The sequence below is a fragment of the Ailuropoda melanoleuca genome, chromosome 2 (assembly GCF_002007445.2).
Source record: "Ailuropoda melanoleuca isolate Jingjing chromosome 2, ASM200744v2, whole genome shotgun sequence".
NCBI lineage: Eukaryota > Metazoa > Chordata > Mammalia > Carnivora > Ursidae > Ailuropoda > Ailuropoda melanoleuca.
Genome location: NC_048219.1, coordinates 33,751,767 through 33,766,331, shown reverse-complemented (window position 1 = coordinate 33,766,331; position 14,565 = coordinate 33,751,767). Strand labels below are relative to the sequence as shown.

At 44.4% G+C, this 14,565-nt stretch overlaps 1 protein-coding gene across 13 annotated transcripts in view; it reads right to left on the bottom strand.

The window, feature by feature from the left end:
- The window catches only part of FGGY (FGGY carbohydrate kinase domain containing), a 414,009-nt gene that overhangs the window by 137,205 nt on the left and 262,239 nt on the right, over positions 1 to 14,565 (bottom strand). The gene's annotated exons all lie outside the window — the stretch shown is intronic.

Here is a 14,565-nt window from a genome sequence, read left to right as displayed (position 1 = left end):
TATGAGCCTGCTTCTTCCTCTCCCACTCCCCCTGCTTGTGATCAGCAAATCATCCTAGTCAACCAGCACTAACAAGCCCAGATCACCAGAATCACCTAGCCAACTGGTAGACCTGTGAACAAGAATACATGTCTTGTTGTACGTCACTAAGATTGTGTGTTTGTCACCTAGCACTTCTGTGGTAAGAGATAATTGATACATTTCCTTCCTTCTACAAACACTTACTAATCACAACTAATAGCATGTCATCTCCCTCTCGTGGGTGCTGGGCATACAGAGATGAATCAGACACAGTTCCTGTTTTCAAGAAGCTACCCATCTAGAGGGGAGCTCTACAAGCAAAGAGACAAACAAAGAGGCAAGTAAAATAGACAATAGGATAAGTGTGGTCCACGGGTGATAAAGAGAAAACATAGAATGTTATGGAGGGACAGAGGGACAAGGCGTGAATGGTCTTAGAGAACAGGACATTGCTTAGATGCAGGATTGAGCCAGGCATGCTAGGTCAAGGGAATGGCTTGAACAAAGCTGTGTAGGTGAAGAAGAAGTGCTCTTAGGATTCAAGACACTACGTATTTGTAGCAGACTACAGAAGTCCTTTCAGGTGTTAGGAGCATATACCAAGACATGAACCAGGACAGACAAGGATGGACCATGTGTTTATTCATCTGGAATGGCACACGCTTCTCATCCATCTAGTAGGGATGCATGCTGAAGTCATATTTCTGGTTGTGGAGAGGTGTAGTTAGAGGGTGGGGAGGAAAAGGAAGTGAGGCCAGCACATCTACTCCCATGTGTCTTCTGGACAGGTAGAAAATCCATTCATTCATTTATCCTACAAATATTTATTCAGCCCTTATTATATGCTTGGTATTATGTCACATCCTGGGGATACAGAATTGAACTGAATATTCATGATTTCTGCCCTCATGCAATTTGTAGTTCAGCATTTTAGCACAGGAACAAACTTTCTTTAAATGTCTTGACCCGCACTATTCCAGTTCCCTTTTCATTAAACTTGTGAGTCCTCAAATCACTAGGATTTCCAACCCTCAAATAGGAAGGAAGTGAGGGAAGGCAAGAGAACAACACCGTCAACTTTAAATTTTGTGAAATAAAGATAATTTATAAAAAGGGACCTAAAATAAGAAGAATGTCAGGGAAAAAAGTAAGACTTCTACAAGAAAAGGCAGTTTGGCTTATAATGACATAGTCACTCATTTCCTTATTGGTTTAACAGATGTTTCCTGAATTCCTGATGTGGTACAAGCCTGTGCCAGGCACTGGCAATGAATGTGAAACAAAACAGCATGGTCCCTGCCCTCAAGAAGCATTCTGTCTTCAGACGGGGACAGATGAGAGTGACCAATCACTCAAATTTGGCCAGGAATCTCCTACGTTTAGCACTAAAGGTCCTGTGTCCTACAAAACCCCTCAGTTCTAGGCAAATGGGACAAATCATTGGGCAACCTCAGATAGGTATTAATCAGATCACACAAATGTATAATTATAAGCTGTGATAAATAAATGAATGAAAATCAAAAGGTACTATAAGAACAAATAGGTGAGGTACCTAATCTAGTCTAGGGGGTCACAGAAGACTTCTTTCAGGAGGTAATATTTGAATTAAGATGTAATCCATACACAGAAGTTACTTAGTATGTATGAGTGTGTGTAAGTGTGTGTTTGTGTCTGTGTGTATGATATGGAGACTGTTGCAGCCAGAAGGAGCAAACACTAAATGGTCTTCATTTTTGTCACTTTGTCTTTGCCCATGAAAATTTATCACATGCCGGGCCTAGACACTACTCACCCCAGAGTGGCTTTGGGGTCAATAAAATAGCTCATGTTCACAACCACTTAGGACCCAGTGTTTGGACAGGTAGATGGATAACCACCAAAGTCAAATTATCTTTTGTTATGCCTTGCACCCCTTCCCTTCCAGAACTCTTAGCCCTGTTTGATAGATTAGTCGCAGAGAGCTTGTTGTACAAGACATCCACGGTCACACAGTTAGTAACCACCCAAGGTGGGATTTGAACCCAGGCAGATGTTGGCCTCAAATTGTACGGTATGTTTTATTTTTAACTTGTATACATAAATTGCTTTGGAAAGTTATGCATCACCCCCTACCTCCACCCCATCTCACAATTTATTTAAGCTTGTTACTGAGTCAGCTGCGGCAGAGCTTCATTGGAAGATGAGGGTCTGCTGTTCAGAAATGTCAGATGAAGGCTTTGCCTGGCTCTGTCCAGGGAGAAAGTTTTGAGCTGACTCCTGTTTGCGCTCACTTGTTTAAAATGGCACATGCTTCTCATCAGACATCTGACTAAAGCAAGGAAACCAACACACAGAAATGTTTCCCAGAGCATTTCCAATCACTTCTAAACCCTGTGCTCTTGGAGAAAACAAGTAATAGTTTGTTTTGACAGAGAACGAGAGAGAGAGAGAAAGAGAGAAGCACATTTGTATATTTCTGTGTGCTTTAATTCTTTGCAATAAACCTAAATATTTAAAGATATTTTTGTGAAAGCTCTTTCCCATGCTGATGGTTATCTTGGCCTGGAGGCTGCTCCGTTACCCAAAGAAGGGAGTTCATTTTACTCCACCGATAACAATTGTCTGTACAGGACGTTGATTTCCTAGTCATAGTGGTGCTAATGGAAACAACAACAGTCAAGATTGACTGGGTATTTACTAAAGGCCTTATTCCAAGCATATTATAGGAATTAAACCATGTAACCCTCATAAAAACCGTGACGGAAGATTCCATCACTATTCCTATTGTATAGCTGTGTAAACTAAAGCAGAGAGAGTTTAATTCCATGTCCAAGGTTATAAAAATGCAAAGCAGCCAGGCACCACATTCTGTGGGTTCTATATTTGTCTCTGCCAAAGTATGGTCTTATTTTTAGGCTACCATTGCTTCTTTGAATCCTTCTTTGGTTCCCAAGGGCAGAGAGCAAGGGCCATCACAGCCAGCACAGACTCATTCAAAAGGAACAAACCTTCTGGCCTTGATGACAAGTTAGGGAATCAGCATTTCTAAAAAGCTTTGATAAATTTTCCGCTCTTCACAGGGCGAGGAGAAGCGAGTGTGGGTTGAGTCAAAGACCTATCTTGATTCTCTTCCAGCCTGCCGTATTCTAGCCAGGTGATGTCACACAAGCTCATATTTCTGGGCCTCAGTTCCTTCAGCTCAAAAACAGGAGGATTGATATGAATGTTGGAGGACTGTGGTGAAGACGGAATAAGTGGTCAACTACAAACAGCTTATGATATGTTCAATACCAAATACACATAGGTTCTCCTAGAAATCATGCTTGTGATGGAACAGTCAGGGGACAGGGTTGAATGACCACAGCCAAAAGTAATTATGACTCGGTAAGAAGGTCTCTAGATTTGCCCGTGGTCTGATTTAGTCAATATTCTTAACAACGAAGCAGAACACGATAGAGCAGTAAAGCTTATCATATTTTCAGACAGTATAAACGTGGGAGGATATTACGCTATGATGGAGCATGTCCAAATCAAGATTCAAAATTATTTCCAAGAGCTAGAACATTAAGCAAAATACAAGAAACTAGTTAACGTTTGCTTAATCGTATGGTTAAACCTTCATACTTAAAAGGTACTGAAAATATTCTCTTCATATTACTCTTTCTCATGGGTGGTGGCACATGAGTATTTAATTTGGTAGGGTTTAAACACCATGTAGACATTTGTTATATTCTTTAATTATGTGTGATATAAATAAAGTTATAGAAACCTGCAATAAAACAAAATATTTGGTTGCACACCATATGCCAGACACTGAGATCGGCATCAAGCTTATAAAAATAATGAAGTAAAATAATAGCAATAATAACTACTAATAAAGCACGGCCCCTTTCCTCAAAGGGCTCCTCATTTAACCAGGCAGACAAGTAGTGGAAATGTAGAAATTACAACAAAGTGCGCGAAGTACTACAGTCAGGTAGGGAAGGGAAGTGTGGTAGAAACCCACGCTGTGGGCACTTTCCAGAGGTGGCCACGTGTGAGCCAGACCCTGAAGGAAGTGTTTCCTTAAGTAAAGAAGGAGGGCAGCCCAGGCAGAAACGACTGTTTCCGGGCTGGACTCACACTCATGAAGCCGTACTCCATTTTAGTTTTCATGAGGGATTACAGTTCTGAATTCTACTTTAACTAAAAGGTCGTAAGGTTTGAAGGATAGGTATATTTTTGCATCAATAGACCCTACTGCTCATCAAAAATTCAATTCTTAAAAAAGCCATGGCTTTTGAAAAGGAAAAAAGTCTCAATGAAACCACCCTCTAAGCCAGGCAATGAGAGTAAGAAATAATTGTACAGAAATAAGGAAACTAGTAAGGAATAATAAAAGAGTAATTGCTAACAGTTACCGTGGGCTTATAACCTGCCAAATACTCTCCAAGGCTCTTCACAGACTATCAATGAGATAGGTCCTATTATTATACTCACCCCACAAATGAGGAAATCTAAACTGAAGGAGGTCAGATAGCTGGTATACGAAAGAGGAGTAACTTCGGGTCCAAACAAGATCCAAGCTATGAACTTATTTCCCTCTGCAGATTTTATTTTCCTCATCTAGAAAATAAATAAGACTGGACTAGAATGTTCAATATCTCCTTTGTCTTCGAGATTATCTAAGATTCCATGAAGTTGAGTCATTCCTCCCCAGCTGGCCAATCAGAATTCTCCAGCAGGCTATTTCAACACAGATTCTGCCCCGTGGCTCAGGGGATCCCATTGGGTGGCCTCTTGGGGCTTCTCGAAGTACCAACTTTGCCCAGCCACCCCTGTGACTGTGGCCAGGATTATCAGGGGCCTTTCTTGACGACCAACTTCAATGGGTTGTATTTAATGGCTACTATCCGTAGTATCTGACATTCACTGAGCAAATATTCAGCAAATATTTCTTGGATACACACGGAGTTCAAACTATCGCTTCAAACATGAAAAGATGGAGAAAGATGGGCATCAGAGCCACGTATCCTCCCGAGGTTTGCAATCTAGTAGAAGTTAAGGTGCACAATGGGCTGGGGGTAACTCAGGTATCAAGTGATTCCTAAGTTTATATTTGTATTCAAACGTACAATTACCCTGATTAGGACATGGAGTCAAACAAGCACCGCCCATTTGATAGCTGAAGACAAAGGCATGAGGAGGGTGTAGGCAAACTCCCCGGGGATCACAAGGATGAGAAATGGTCAAGCAGGGCTTAGAAGCCCCTGTCCATTTGTTCCAGCCTCTTTTCATGTCTGTGCCCAAGCTGGCTCCATGAGTGGATGCCACTGGCTGCATTTCATCGAAGGCTATGCTCTCGTTAACTGAGTTTCCCCGTGCTGCTAAAGCCCAACTGGCTGCTCACACCTCTTACTGGGAGAGGTAACTGCGCTCAGGGCAGGGAGCCACTCCAGCAATTTCCGTTCTGCCTTGCCCCCACCCCATCATCCGAGGTTGGCCTAAACCTCTGGCAGGGGCAGCAGGCAGGCTCCAGGCGCCAGTGGTCCTGGGAGGGAACAGGAGGTTTTGTTTTGAGTGCCTCCAGCCAGGTTGGGAATTTTAGAGGGTAGCCGCAGGCATGTGTGGGACTGAGTATTTCCGTGGTGGCTCATCTCACCCTCCAAATGGACTGCGCTATCGTCTTACTAGAAAAAAACCATTTATACACATTCCAGCCAACTCCCAGCTCACTACACAGCACAAAAAAGAGCACAGAGAATTTGGTTTTTGAACGGGGCTTTTAGCCTTGACCTCTATTTCTGCACTTCTCAGATTAAGTTGTAATGAGCTGTGTGCCTCTCCTATGAAATAGTGAGGAGACACCTCTTATCTCAAAGACAGTGAACATGGTTTAGTAATGTGAGCATAGACCTTGGAGTTAGACAAACCTGAGTTTCAATTCTGGTTAGGCTGTTTATTAGCCATGTGCCTTGGAATCTGAGACTCAGTTTCCTCATCTGTAAATGCGATAATCTCACCTCCCACAGAGTTCTGTGTGAGTCCTAAGTGGTATAATGTGTACAAATGCTCTCAAGAAATGTGAAACAACAGATGGTTTAACTCCACTCCTTTTTGGGGCGGTGGAATGATCTGGAGTACCAAGTCCTGGGTTCAGGTCTAGACTCTACCCCTTCTTAGTTCTGTCCCTTGGGGGAGGTTCTCCTTCCTCTTCCCTCCTGGACTCTCTCTTCCGTACTTGCCTCACTCAACACATGTGTCTCACGGGCTCAGCCCATCCACTCCCATGGGAGCAATGACAATCTTTATGCTGTTGAGTCCCAAATTGTTCTTCCAAACTCAGGCCTTGCTCTTGAGCTCCCAACTGGACACCTGACCTAGATGTCTAATCAATGTGTTCAAAATAGAACTCGCCATCCCTCCTCCCAGGGCTGCTCCTGCTCTGGGGTCCCTGTCTGCCTGTTTACCCAAACACTAGGACACCATTCTCAACATTAAGATGCAGTCATCTTTCTCCTCTGCCCCACATACTGTCAACTCTATTTTTCAACCAAAGCTTGTTTTCCCCATTGCTATATTAGTCCAGTCCTTTATTATCTCTTGCTGGGATTATCTCAACAGTAATTACGCTGGTTTCCCTGTCTCAAATACTGTCCTTCTCCTGCACCCCCAAAAACCTTGCTCAGAGAATCCAACCTCCTTACCGCCAATACAATGATCCTTCTAACACACAAACCTAATTATAATTGTATTATTTCCTCACACGCTTTAGGAGTTCCCCATGACACATGAGACCTTTCTGATGAGGCTTTTATCTATGTGTCTCACCTTATCACACATGCTACCATTTCCTCACCATTTGTCCCAACATTTTTATTCCAACAAACCCATCATAGCCTAGAAATTCCCCCAAGTGTGCCATTTTCTTTCTCATCTCTATGTCGTCATAAATTCTCCTCTCTCTAAGAGGCGTTGCTTCTGGCCTCTTCCTGCCTGACTCTTCCACGTCAACAGTATCTGGTCTGGGAAGCTTCTCTAAACCCTGACTGGCTGGGTTGCGGTTTCTTACCTCTTCCTTAACCCTCTGTACCTCTACACTGTAGGCTGTCACGACATATGCTGTATGTGTGTGTGTACATACCTGTATCTATAAATTGTATGTAATGTGTATTTAGAATATAATATGCATATAAAATGCTTTATACACTAAATCACACAATGCAGCACATGGCTGAAATTATTAACAAAGTCACAGATATTCAGAGCAATAAATAGCATAGAACGCATGTTCAATCTCCCGTAAGTGGCACATCGTTAATTAAGCTCAGGCTTGCCAAATTTTCTTCTTCTCTAGTTGGAGTTTTCTGAAAGATTAAGAGTCCTCCAGCAGAGAGTATGCCCTTCCTAGAAATCCAATCCCCTTATTTCAGTTTGAGCAAAACAAGAACACATGAAACCTGTCCACAGATATCTCCTGGGGCTTAGCAGTTTGAGCAGGCAGGGAGGGCACTGAACGGGTTTGTCACCCCACCAAACAGTTCCCAAATTTGGGATGGAGGGAGGCAGCCAAATGTTGCCTGCAATGTCCTGAATTATTTGCCAAGTATTTTGGACTCCCTAAACCCCGAATTCTTTATTCTTCATCATTTTGAAAGCCATATGTGATCACAATAGAAATTTAATCCATATGTTTCTCATTCACATACACTTAAAACACACCCGAAGTTGCTCTGCAAGAGACGGAATAGCCAAGAAAACTTTGAGGCCTGCCTGAAATTTCCCCCAATTTTCTCTCCCTTGCAGATAAGAAGCCACACTTGGCCTCCTCTATACAGATGCCTGACTGGCTCCAGTGAGCTCAGACTGGCTTTCAGCTTTGAAAGCTCCAAGAGCTGTATGACCCCAAAGACGTAAAAATCATAGCTTGCATCCTTTTCACAGCCTAAACAATCTGCAGTGGGTAAACAGTTACTGGTCTCTTTTGTGGATCCCATGAGTAAGGGAGGAGGGGCTGGTGGCGTGGGTGGGGGAAGGGGAGGCAGTGAGTGAGAGGAGAGAGGGCGCCCTTTCTGTGTGCTGGTCACCAGATGGGTTCTTAGCTCTGTTCCAAAGTCACACAGTGAGCTGGACGCTCAGAGTCAGAACCGTGTCTTCTATGTCTGCCACATCCCCAGTAATGAGCATAGGACTAACTGAGTGCTTCTCAAATATGACCCAATCAATGTCCTCCTTTGATTCTAAACCAGCTGTTAGGAAAAGCAGCTCTCCCTTACAGACTTCAGTTAAAAAGATGCCTAGGGTGGCCTTAGAGCCGAGGCTGATCAGCAGGTGCAGATGAGGATGACACGGCCTTTCCCTGTAACAAGCACACGGCACCCCAACACACAGCACCTCTGTCAGACAGCCTCTGATTTCTGACTGCTAAGTTGCGGACACTTTCTCTTCCTGCCCTGCTCCTGATGGGCTTCTGGATTTCCCTTGTGACGACCTTTTGCTTTGTACCAGCGTCTAGTCTCAGATATTGTCTCATAAATCTGACCACAGATTTAGAAATTGGTCTGACAATGTTTAGTCCCAACTTGCTGTATGACATCGGTCCTCGGCATGTTCATCTGAAAAATGGGGCAGATGGAACCTCTCTTACAGACTTGGAAAGATTAAATGTGGCACAGTCTATTATAGGCCTTGGTACTGTGCCTGGTACATTCAGTGACCCACGGAAATGGAGCCTGTACTAATATCAACACCTCTATACCGGCCAAGGTGTACTTCTTATTTATGGAACGGATTACATGGAGGCATTTAATTTTAAAAAGTAAGATCTGACACCATCTTGACTAGAGTTCTGAAGTAGGGTACAGGTCTGTACCGGCTCTAGAGAAGAGCCAGATATGAATCAGCATGATCATTCAGACGGATTAATTTCTATTTGAAAGACATGTCACTGGGAACAAATACAACTGAGATGTACCCTTTTAACAGCGTACGGCATAAAGGCAAAGAGAACCTTGGCTGGATGATACTGGGGCCTCATTTGGAAAAAGTCAGAACTGCTGGGTGTGCGCATCAATCATGGCCTTTTGGAAGCACTCTCCGGAAGAGCCCACTCCTGTCTTCTCAGGTTTAGCTCAGGGAATTTGGGACATGTCCATACAAGTCTGGACCTGAAGGATCCCGATGTTCAGAACTCTCTCTGCACTTGTGGCCTAGAACAAGATGAGAGGCTAAAGTGGCCAGGCAAAGAGAACTAAAAACCATGCATGCACGCTCGCGTAGTTCCCCGACTGAAGGACTGCGCAAGTACTGGAAACTGACAAGGGTGTGTCGAGTATTAATTAGGATGAAGGACTTCATCCCTCACACCCTCTCTGTGACAAAGCAGACTGCAAGACCGTTAAAAAGCCATGATGGTTAGATGGCAGGAGGTCAGGAGAAAGATGGAGAGAGGGGGTGGGAACCCCATGTACTTTGGTTACCTAAGAGGTCACCAGGGACAGCGCATAAGTGGCACATGGACCAGAATGTCCATGTCAGATAGTGATCCGGGCCCACCTTGCTGCCATCACCACGCCAGGCCTCAGAATCCGTCCCAGGCCAGTGTGTCAGGGGCTGCCGCCATCAGCTGCAGTCACGCAGGGCTTCTGTCAACCCCACATGGGGCACTGTTACATCCCTTTCCCTCACCTGAGATGCTGGGCAAGCCTGGGACCCCCAGTTTCGACGGGAACCAGGCTTCAGAGACATTAAGATAAGTTCCCAGGTTCACCAAGGGCGCAGAACCAGCTTTTAGACTCAAATCTGACTCAAGAGTCCACAGGTTTCCTGAGACACTTTTTTTTCCCCCAGAGAAAAAAGACTGTAAACAGGAGAGGCAAGGACAGAGCAGACAGTACCATCGTCAACATCTGGTCTGGGGCCAGCCCAGCACCCCTTGTGCCCTGAGTGAGAAGATGTCCTTTGAAAAGTCAATGAACATGATGGGCTTTTCCTACATCGAAGAGGGAAAGAGACAGAGAAAAAAATCACACATTCCAGTGGTATCTTTTCCCTCTTCTCCATATTCAACAGCAGTTCTTTGAGAATGCTAAGTGACTCTCACGTTAAAGGAGGGGAAAAAAAAGGAAAGACTTAAAAATTGCTTCCCTATTTGAATGAATTCTTATGAAAGAGAAATGGTCCACAGAGGTAAGAAGACTAAAGGAATAAAGGGCACTGAGAGGGAAAGCGGATCCTGGAGGGTTTGCCCTCTGCCTGTACTCTATAAAAGACCATGTTAATAAGTAAGATATGTAAACAGTGCGGAACAATCAGAAACAAATGAAAGAAGGGCTTGAGAGGAACAGTGTTCAGCTGTGGCCCAGGGCCAGGAGGCAGCTTTTGTTATGAATAGATCATCTGCCTGTGAAACAGACCTGATTTTAACCCTTGGCGGAGGCTACCCAGGGTATAAGAATGTATTGGGCCCATCTGGACTTCCTTAGAGAAAAGGGGGAATAAAAGAGGGGAACAAGGAAGAAAAAAGGGGGAAAAACAGCTATCTGTGAAATGATATGACATGAGGTAGGGCAGGGTTATAGTTCTGTGAGAGTGGTTTAAGCAGTTTCTGTGTTATTAATCAGTAACACATGTAGCTCACAAAATAACAAATGACAATTATAATGGCTTTTTTTTAAGGCATTACAGGTGAATGGATGGGGGGTGGGGAAGGGAGGGAAGGCAGCTAACACTTGCCGAGCACCTACTAGGTGCTGACTGTTTTAGACACATCCTCATGCATAATCTTCATAATACTCCAGCCATTTCCTTCAGTTTACAGATGAAGAAACTGTGACTCACAAAAGTTCAAAGACGTGTTTATGGTCATACAGGTGCCAACTGGCAGAAGCGATCTGAGTCCGTGTGATTCCGAAGGCCATGCTCTTATGATACCTGGCTACTTCAAGAACCACAGAAGTCAGATGAACTAAGGGGCCAGTGGAACCAGCCCTTCCCCTTCCTGGACATTGGAGCTGTCACTGTGGGTTGACAGAGAAGGGTCAGGCAGTGTCTAATACTCTCAATGGGCAAACCAAACCTGGTTTCTGGAGATGCGTGTGCTTCCTACCGTCCTGCCTTCCTCCCTCTCTCCACTCATCATGCAGCCATTAGAGACAAGATTAAATGAAACTGGTCACCAACGCCAGCCTGGCTTCCAGGATGTGTGAATTCCGGCAGAACTCTGTGTGTGTTGATACCCTGCGTGTGTGGTGTAGACTTACTCGCCATTGGCCTTGCAATTTGAGAATCTGGCTCTCACCTAAGGGACACATGCCAGAGTGAGGAGTAAGAGCTATTTTTCTGCTTCATTGGCCTGCACTCTTAGGGGGGTGACTGAGCACTCAGGCATGGAGGAGGAAACACCCCTGCACACCTGCCTCTGGGGGATACAGAGAAGGTGTGGGGGCCAGTGACACTGCTTTCTCCAGGCTGACTAGTGCCATGGAAAGAGAGAGAGTTTTAGTTCAGCCCGGTCAGGCATCACAACTCCATGATCCAGCTCTGAGACCCTGACAGATGCCAGTTTCCTCCAGTGTAAAAGGCACACAAGAATATTCACCTTCCAAGATGTTCAGAAAGGACAGAGCCGATGCAGAGAAAGCCTGACATGCTGCCTGTCTGCAGTAAATAATCAACAAGTAAGAGCTGATGATTTAACTTTCTCTACTCTGATTTTTTTTTAAAGCCAGGAAGTGTTTAATCTCTATTTTTCTGAGTTCAGAGTACAGACTGGTCTGGTTAATCCTGGTAAGGTGCAAACAACAGCAGTGCCAGCAGAGGGTGGGAACAGCTGGAGAGGCAGTGAGTCTGAGGTAGAAGAAATCTGGGTCTCATTTTTCATGCCAGACCAAGAGGATTGTTTGGATATCAGTTTGGGTTCCTGGTGGGTTCATGGTAAAAAAGTCATCTAATGTTTACACTTGAGGCATTTCTGTTAATTGAGGCTCTGTACTCATCTGTCAAGAGTTTACATACTAGCTGCCTTCTGGGGGCGGGGGGCAGGGGTATTAACTGAGATCATGCATGCCAAGCACCTGGTATGGTTTCCCCACCCACAGTAGGTGCCTAATATGGGTAACGAGGGTGAGGCCTCATGAAGCATCTGCTGAGAATCTGCAGAGACACTTCACGCGTTTCTTTAGCCACCATTTAACTAAGCACCTACTATGGGGGTCAGGTTCTGGGGAAACAGAGATGAAGAGATACTGTCCTTGCCCTAATTTTCGGTGTAGTTAGGGGGTGTGACAGTTAATCTACGAATGGCAAGATATTCTGATAAGCACCTCAAAAAAGGGCTAAGTTCGTAGTACAACAATGGCTTGAAGAAAGTGCTATGGTTTGGCTGGAATGTAGAATTTACAGTAATAATAACAAAAATCCCACAAATGTCAAGTTGCCATATACTGTGAGCAAAGGCCTTGTTAGTGGCTTTACATGTACTATCTCATTTAATAATTATTACAGGCCTGTGAAGACAGGTATCGGTATTCGCATTTTACAGACACAGGAACTGAGGCTTATGGGGGTCATATAACTTGCTCAAGGTAAGGCTTCCATGGAGGAGAGAAAAAAAAAAAAAGAAAAAAACCAAACTTATGAGTGGGAGGACAGGCAGAGGACTGATCATGAGGGTTCTTTCATGACAGGCTAAGTAGTTGGAACTGTTCTCTTGAAGGCAATGGGGAAATAATCCCAATTTGTGTTTTGGGTACTTGTAGCTAGAAGTCCACACACCCACGGTCTTCCCCTCTCAAGCACGTATTCAGGGTTTCGAGAGGCTGGACTTGCACAGTGGTTCATTTCAGTTTGTTCTGACTCACAACTGAATGCATACTGAATGATAATCGCCTGTTATGTTGCCCAAAAGTTTGTGGTCACAGGCTACGTAANTTTCAGTTTGTTCTGACTCACAACTGAATGCATACTGAATGATAATCGCCTGTTATGTTGCCCAAAAGTTTGCGGTCACAGGCTACGTGTTCCACCCAGAGCCGGGCCTTCCCTGGCCCTCCGGAGTCTCTGAGCTCCAGACCAGCTTCACGGTGTGGAAGTATGTGTGGTTTCTTCTGTTTTGCTAAGTCAACAGTTCCAGGCGGGGGAAAAGAAGCTTTGCCTCAAAATCTGTTTCTCCAAAAGCCCTTCACTGCCTCACCTCATTCTACCCATCTCCTCTTTTCCAATTCACCCTCCCCATAGCCTTCAGACCCTCCATGCTTTAAATGGCCACAAACTGCTACCTTGACCTTGGAGTTTTAAACCACCTGATCTGCCGATACATAAATGGTGATCCTGGGATATCGCAAAGGGGCAGGGGGCAACTGGCAGCCACTTCAGATGTGCTTCTGGCCTGATGCAGTTAACACCTGGCCCAAGACCCTCGCTTCACCCCTCTTCCATGACATGCCTGGTCCAGAGGACTAGCACTTGAATTTAGTCTTCCAAATCCTGACTCTCCCTGAGGCCTTTGGCTTAAATGAACTCCACTTGCTCTTCCAACTCTGAAAGTCTTGACGAGGGTCATCACCCAGAGTTGGACTCAGATGAGGGTACCAGCCTAGTACCCAACACCCTACAGAGGGGCTCTTGCATGTGGCCAAAGGTAAAGGTACTCTTCCATAGAGGCAATACCTCATATCAAGTATGTTCCCCATTAAATTTCCCCTCCTCCCAGCCTGCTTCAAAGCACCTAGGATGTCTCCATGCTACAGAGGGTTTCCAGACAGCTGTTACAATTCAACCAGTGCTTGATACATCTAGAAAGTAGGAAAGGCCAGTGCTTTTTATTTGAATTTAATTTTTAAAAGAGATCTATTTATTTGAGAGAGAGAGAGAGAGAGAGAGAGANATTTTTAAAAGAGATCTATTTATTTGAGAGAGAGAGAGAGGGAGAGAGAGAGGGGAGGAAGGGCAGAAGGAGAGAATCTCAAGCAGACTCCCCGCTGGGTGTGGACCTGTACACGGGGCTCGATCTCACAATCCTGAGATCATGACCTGAGCCAAAATCAAGAGTTGAACATTTAACCAACTGAGCTACCCTGGTGTCCCAAAGCCATCACTGTTAAGATAAAGAGATGGAGGCCCTGAAAAATCAAACTAATCACTCAAGTTCACCCAGACAGAAAGTGTCAATGTAAAAATTAAGACTGTTCCTTTTATTTCTAAGTCCAGTAAGTTCTCTCTTGGTTTAATATTGAGAATGGATGTACATGATTTCAGAGAGGTAAAAAACACCCTTATATTCCCTCCAACACCATCATCCTTCTGATCTCCTTTAGGATGACACACCAGAGGAGAGCCTTACTCACTTAATTTAAAGCTTTGATTTTGGTAAGAAGACAGATGTTGCATAGGGACACATCCTGTAGTCAGTTATACCACACTATAAAAAGGACATGGATGCACTTTATTTTCCTTAGTGACAGCAGAGAACAGACACTATGAGATCATCAGTCTTAGGTGAGAGGCTCCCCTGCATATGCCATGCTAGACCCTTCTACAGAAGTTCTTGGTGCAACTCAACAAAAGCACTCAAACATTAGAGATACC